The sequence below is a fragment of the Erpetoichthys calabaricus genome, chromosome 10, assembly GCF_900747795.2.
Source record: "Erpetoichthys calabaricus chromosome 10, fErpCal1.3, whole genome shotgun sequence".
NCBI lineage: Eukaryota > Metazoa > Chordata > Cladistia > Polypteriformes > Polypteridae > Erpetoichthys > Erpetoichthys calabaricus.
This window is the reverse complement of record NC_041403.2, coordinates 137,346,890-137,352,889: the sequence shown is the minus strand read 5'-3', so window position 1 is coordinate 137,352,889 and position 6,000 is coordinate 137,346,890.

Genomic DNA, 6,000 nt, shown 5'->3' with positions numbered 1-6,000 from the left:
TTCGACTTACTGCCGGCAATGCGGACCAAGCTCTGACACCGGTTGTACAGGGACCGAACCGCCCTTATCAGGGGGTCCGGTACTCCATACTCCCGGAGCACCCCCCACAGGATTCCCCGAGGAACACGGTCGAACGCCTTTTCCAAGTCCACAAAACACATGTAGACTGGTTGGGCGAACTCCCATGCACCCTCCAGGACTCTGCTAAGGGTGTAGAGCTGGTCCACTGTTCCGCGACCAGGACGAAAACCACACTGTTCCTCCTGAATCCGAGGTTCAACTATCCGATGGACCCTCCTCTCCAGAACCCCCGAATAGACTTTTCCAGGGAGGCTGAGGAGTGTGATCCCTCTGTAGTTGGAACACACCCTCCGGTCCCCCTTCTTAAAGAGGGGGACCACCACCCCGGTCTGCCAATCCAGAGGCACTGTCCCTGATGTCCATGCGATGTTGCAGAGGCGTGTCAACCAAGACAGTCCTACAACATCCAGAGCCTTGAGGAACTCCGGGCGTATCTCATCCACCCCCGGGGCCCTGCCACCAAGGAGTTTTTTGAACACCTCGGTGACCTCAGACCCAGAGATGGGGGAGCCCACCTCCGAGTCCCCAGGCTCTGCTTCCTCATTGGAAGGCATGTTATTGGGATTGAGGAGGTCTTCGAAGTACTCCCCCCACCGACCCACAACGTCCCGAGTCGAGGTCAGCAGCGCACCATCCCCACCATATACAGTGTTGATCTGGCTAAAGTTTCTTTAATGTTGATGTAACAAATTAGTGAAGTAGTACAGTGAACGACTTGAAGTGTCCAGATAAAGCTTTTCTGCTTCTGCGCAAGAAAGGACTTTCAGATGCAGCAACATTGTCACACAACAAGACAATGAATCAAAACAACCAAGACGCTGGTCAGAGGAGACTGAAAGTGGATGGTCTAATAATGACACAATGTTAATGGGTGACTGGACTGGCACACTCGGAGCACAGAAAGAAGTTGAAACCAAACAATAACTTTACTTACACTTACCACAAAGACAGGAATGAAACCTACAAGTATTTGTGCTGTTATTCCACAGCGTCAAAAGCATACCGTATATGTGCAGCAATGCCTAAATATGAAGGTAGCATTTTGTACTTTTTGCCTCACTCACCTTTTCATTTGAAATCTCTGCTGCTTCACTAGACAGCGACAACAGTAATTTAGACTTCAATACATTTGGAAGACACTGTAGAAAAACAGGCAATTTCATTCAGTAAGCGTGCTGGGAAGCCACAACTTAAATGACTAAATAAAAGGTTGCTGTCAGTCAAAAGTTGTAGCTGCTTGGGGTCATCCCAGGATAAAGTTTTTCCACTCTTACTTAGCACCCACTGATTTCATAAATTTAAACTCCCAAACTCTCAAACTTCATCCTATTTGGCAGAACTGAATGCAAGGCATCACTCAGCTCTGGATGAAGCAGCAGTCCATCTTAAGGGCTATTCATTACCAACTAACCCACCTACACATCTTTGGGGATAGGGAAGAAAAATAAAAGAGGGAATCCCACAAAGAAATGAAACTCCACACAGGCAGGAGGATGGGATCTATGAGACTGCAATAATAACCACTGTGCCACCAAAGTGAGATACGCAGTATAACGTCTATCATTAAGTACTCAGTTGTAATTGTTATTCCACAATTTACTTACATACGTACTAATAAATAATGTGGAATAGCAATCACAATTGAGAACTTAATGATAGCGTTACACTGTATATCACACAGGAAGTACAAGGCAGTGTGGTGGATTGCCGGCTTCTTACTCCAGCCATCACCCCAAGGCTGCCAGGAGGAGCTCTCCGGACAGCATGATCATGCCTCGAGTTCCAGCAGGGCCTCATGGACTATGTAGTTTTTATACGCAGCCCTGCTGGATACCTTGGGGGCCACCAGGAGTCGCTGTAGGAGGACTCGGAGGCTCTTATGTGCCCTATAACCCGGGAGTACGTCATGGTCACGTGACAGGAAGAAACGATGTGCTCCCGGGTTGAAGAAAAGGACTGTGTCCCTGACCCGGAAGGAATAAGGAACTGTGGACTGATTGGGCAGGAACACCTCCGGGTCAGGGTGTATAAAAGGACTCTGGGAAGCCCAGTACAGTGAGCTGAGCTGGGAGGTAGGGTGGCAAAGTGTCTGGGTGAGGAGGAAAGAGTATTGTTGAGAGAGTTTATTGTTTATGAATAGTGTGGTGTGTAGAGTGCTTGGTGCACAGTATTATTATTTAATAAATAATAATTACACTTTTACCCGGTGTTTGGAGTGGTACCTGAGAGTCCGAGAGGTGGACGAGGGGCTTATCTGCTACAGTAGTAACACTCTGTAACTATACAGGTAATTTCATGGTACATACAGTGTATTAGGAACACTGAATCCAAAGCGATACCAGTTTTGTTTTAACAAAAGTCCTTCCACGTTTCTGAGAGAGCCTTGTAACAAATGGAAACTAGGAATAATTATTTTATTACAGGTTCTTGGTACTATTTGCTCAAAGTCAGGATACATTTCTTGCTCGCTTGTCTGTTTGTAGGGCCCAATGTGAGTGGAGTTATGCCAACCCAAAGCCCATTCCCCTCACCCAAACTGCTTACTGCCTGTGTTATTCTATTAGATTCAGGCTGAGTAGCAGCAGAGTGAGGAACACACTTATGAGTTTCCTTGTATTTTGCACACAGAATAATAGATCAGAACTGAACTGATTACAGTAATCCCTCGCTATATCGCGCTTCGACTTTCGCGGCTTCACTCTATCGCGGATTTTATATGTAAGCATATCTAAATATATAACGCAGATTTTTCGCTGCTTCGCGGGATTCTGCGGACAATGGGTCTTCTTACTTCTGATACATGCTTCCTCAGTTGGTTTGCCCAGTTGATTTCATACAAGGGATGCTATTGGAGGATGGCTGAGAAGCTACCCAATCAGAGCACGCGGTTAAGTTCCTGTGTGCTGATTGGCTCAGCGACGGACCACAGAATTCGATTCTGCTGCATTAACTAGGAAGTCTCGTCTCGCTCATTTAGCATCAACGTGCTTCTGCTATTGCTTCAGGGGCCGTGCCCAAGCGCCAACGGAAGATGCTAACGATTTCCGAAAAGATAAAAGTTTTGAATATGTTGAAGGAAGGGAACAGCTACACTGCTGCAGGACGCCATTACGGCATCAATGAGTCCATGATTCTTTTTTATTTACAAAGGAGGAAAAGAATATAAGATCTATGGCTGCAGTGTCCTTTAACCAGGGCGCAAAAAGAGTTGTAAGTGGATGTAATAAGGTGGTAGTCCTGATGAAATCTGCTTTAGGGATTTGGATTGAAGACTGCCGGAAGAAGGACATCTGCGGTGCTACACAATCGCCTGAAGAGGCTCCTTTAAAAGAGCTGTAACGCTCTCCTTTGTTGTGCAGTAAAATTAAACTCATCGTTATCGGACAAGTCGCCGTGTCATTGTTGGTGAGTAACATAATTAATTTTCTACGTACAGTACTTATTACATGTACATAGTACATGTAAATATTATTTTAAAGCTTGATATCTTTAAAATAATATTTAGGTTTTACTGTATATAAACAGTGTGTTTACATACATAATTTCAATGAATCTTACCTAATATCTAAGAGAATACAAAGAGTTTATGCTGTATAATTGTGTGGGAAATGTTTATAATAGTGTGGGAGAGTTTATAAGGGCTTAAAATATATAAAAATAACCATAAGAACTATAGTTTTTACTTCGCGGATTTTCACCTTTCGCGGGGGGTTCTGGAACGCAACCCCCGCGATCGAGGAGGGATTACTGTAAACTGCATTACATTTTAATAAAAATTCTAGATTCTAAAAGAGTAAAGTCACATTTTCCTGGCATGTCTTGCACATGGATGATTGAGAAAAAAACAAAAAGAATACGGCAGAGTCTGCAATAGAGCAGATTATTTGTGCTAATGATATGGTAGTAAAACATGAGTGAGTAAATTCACTGACACTGACACCAAACAGTCGGTAAATTCATGGAGAGGGCATGCAGCTTCCATACAGAACCTGGCACGGTGAGGCTGGAATGACAGGGCACTTTATCTGTGCTCTAATGTTAATCTGTGCTAAACTCACTGAACTTCAGCCTCATTAAACTTGCGTAAGTCAATTAGCCCTGTAGTGTCGAAGTGTGTGTCCGTATGTGTTCCCAGACTGGGGATTGTGTGCGCCCATCAGATGATTGTTGGGATTGGCTCCAGCTGCACTGTGCCCCTGTCCTTTATAAGTGGGATGGATGGCTATAACATCTGTTGGCTTTCTTGTTACTTGACTGCATACTACGTGCAGTCCTTAAAGTGGAAGCAAATAATTGCTGTTTTCTACAGGATGCTTGGTGTTCCTCATAATGTGTTTCAAATTTTAACCAATTTCCTGACCGAGAAGGTGGAGGTGCCCCCCCTCGGAGCTTTGAGCTGTGCTTTTTGATGTTAGAAGAGTGGGTTTGGGATCCCACTTGGGAGTTCGAGCACAAGATGCCCCATTTCAAGCCCTGGCTACATGCTTGCTCAATATCTTCTCTCACTGAAGCACACGTGCGCTTTAACAATCCAGTGGCAGCAGGCAATATCTTGACAAAGTAAAGAAAAAAGCTTCCGTGGAGTGAAAGTCTAGAAGAATGTAAGTTTCAGTTATTTTTGTTTAGTTGTCTACTGGACATAGGCAATTGACATCTGGGCACAACAGCATTTTGCTTTGTGCCTCTTTTCATTTCTGAAAATGGCTTTTGTCTTGGTAGAGTGATATATTATTTACTTTCCCCTTTTGTATTATTAATATGTAGCCTTTGTCAGAATGTCTCAAATCTCCCAGACTTACCACTGTTTATAAGGTATTGTACCATATAACTTCTCCCCACTTTCCCTTCTACATTTATAACCTCAGGCAATTAGGTGTAGTAAAAGACAAGCAGGAGTTAAGTTACAATTTAAATAATGTATTATTGATAATCCATCCATTTTCCAACCCGCTGAATCCGAACACAGGGTCACGGGGGTCTGCTGGAGCCAATCCCAGCCAACACAGGGCACAAGGCAGGAACCAATTCTGGGCAGGGTGCCAACCCACCGCAAGACACACACAAACTCACCCACACACCAAGCACACACTAAGGCCAATTTAGAATTGCCAATCCACCTAACCTGCATGTCTTTGGACTGTGGGAGGAAACCAGAGCGCCCGGAGGAAACCCACGCAGACACGGAGAGAACATGCAAACTCCACGCAGGGAGGGCCCGGGAAGCGAACCCAGGTCCCCAGATCCCCCAACTGCGAGGCAGCAGCGCTACCACTGCGCCACCGTATTATTGATAATATTCATAAATAATAACAATAAGCAAAGTACATTTGAATATTGGCAACCATACAACCTGATAAATGTTGATGTGTAGTTTCAGGCAGCACACAGACTTGTTAGTTACTTAAAATGTCTCAAGTTAAGGCATCATTTGTGGTCAACTCTCTTCAGAACAGGCCACATGCGTGTCTCAATATGTCTGCCGAGCTGTGCTCTTCATTGTGTTGTCCTTTTCAGTTCATGGTGTGAGATGGTCTTTCATCAGTTTGGTAAGAGAGAGAGAGAAAGGGCTAAAGCAAGCAAAATTATAGATTTTCTGTCCAACCCCTACAGCCAATAGGGCATCATGGTACTTAAAGGTTTCTGATACAAGCCAATTCCAAACAGCCATACTTCAGACCAATGGGGGAACGGAATACCTTCACACACCTGCCCTCCAAACCATGTGTTAAGGTGAAGTTTGCCAGCTAGGCAGTCTGGCTTTCCTGTGGGGGTTGACTGAGGGAGTCCAGCAGAGAAATATTTGCCAGACTTGTTTGAGGCACTTCCCCAAAATCTGTCGTAAAATTCACTATCCTGACTTAGTCTAGAGAGGTGGGGGGTAAACATGAATGCTTCTCACTGATGTAACACTAATATTAC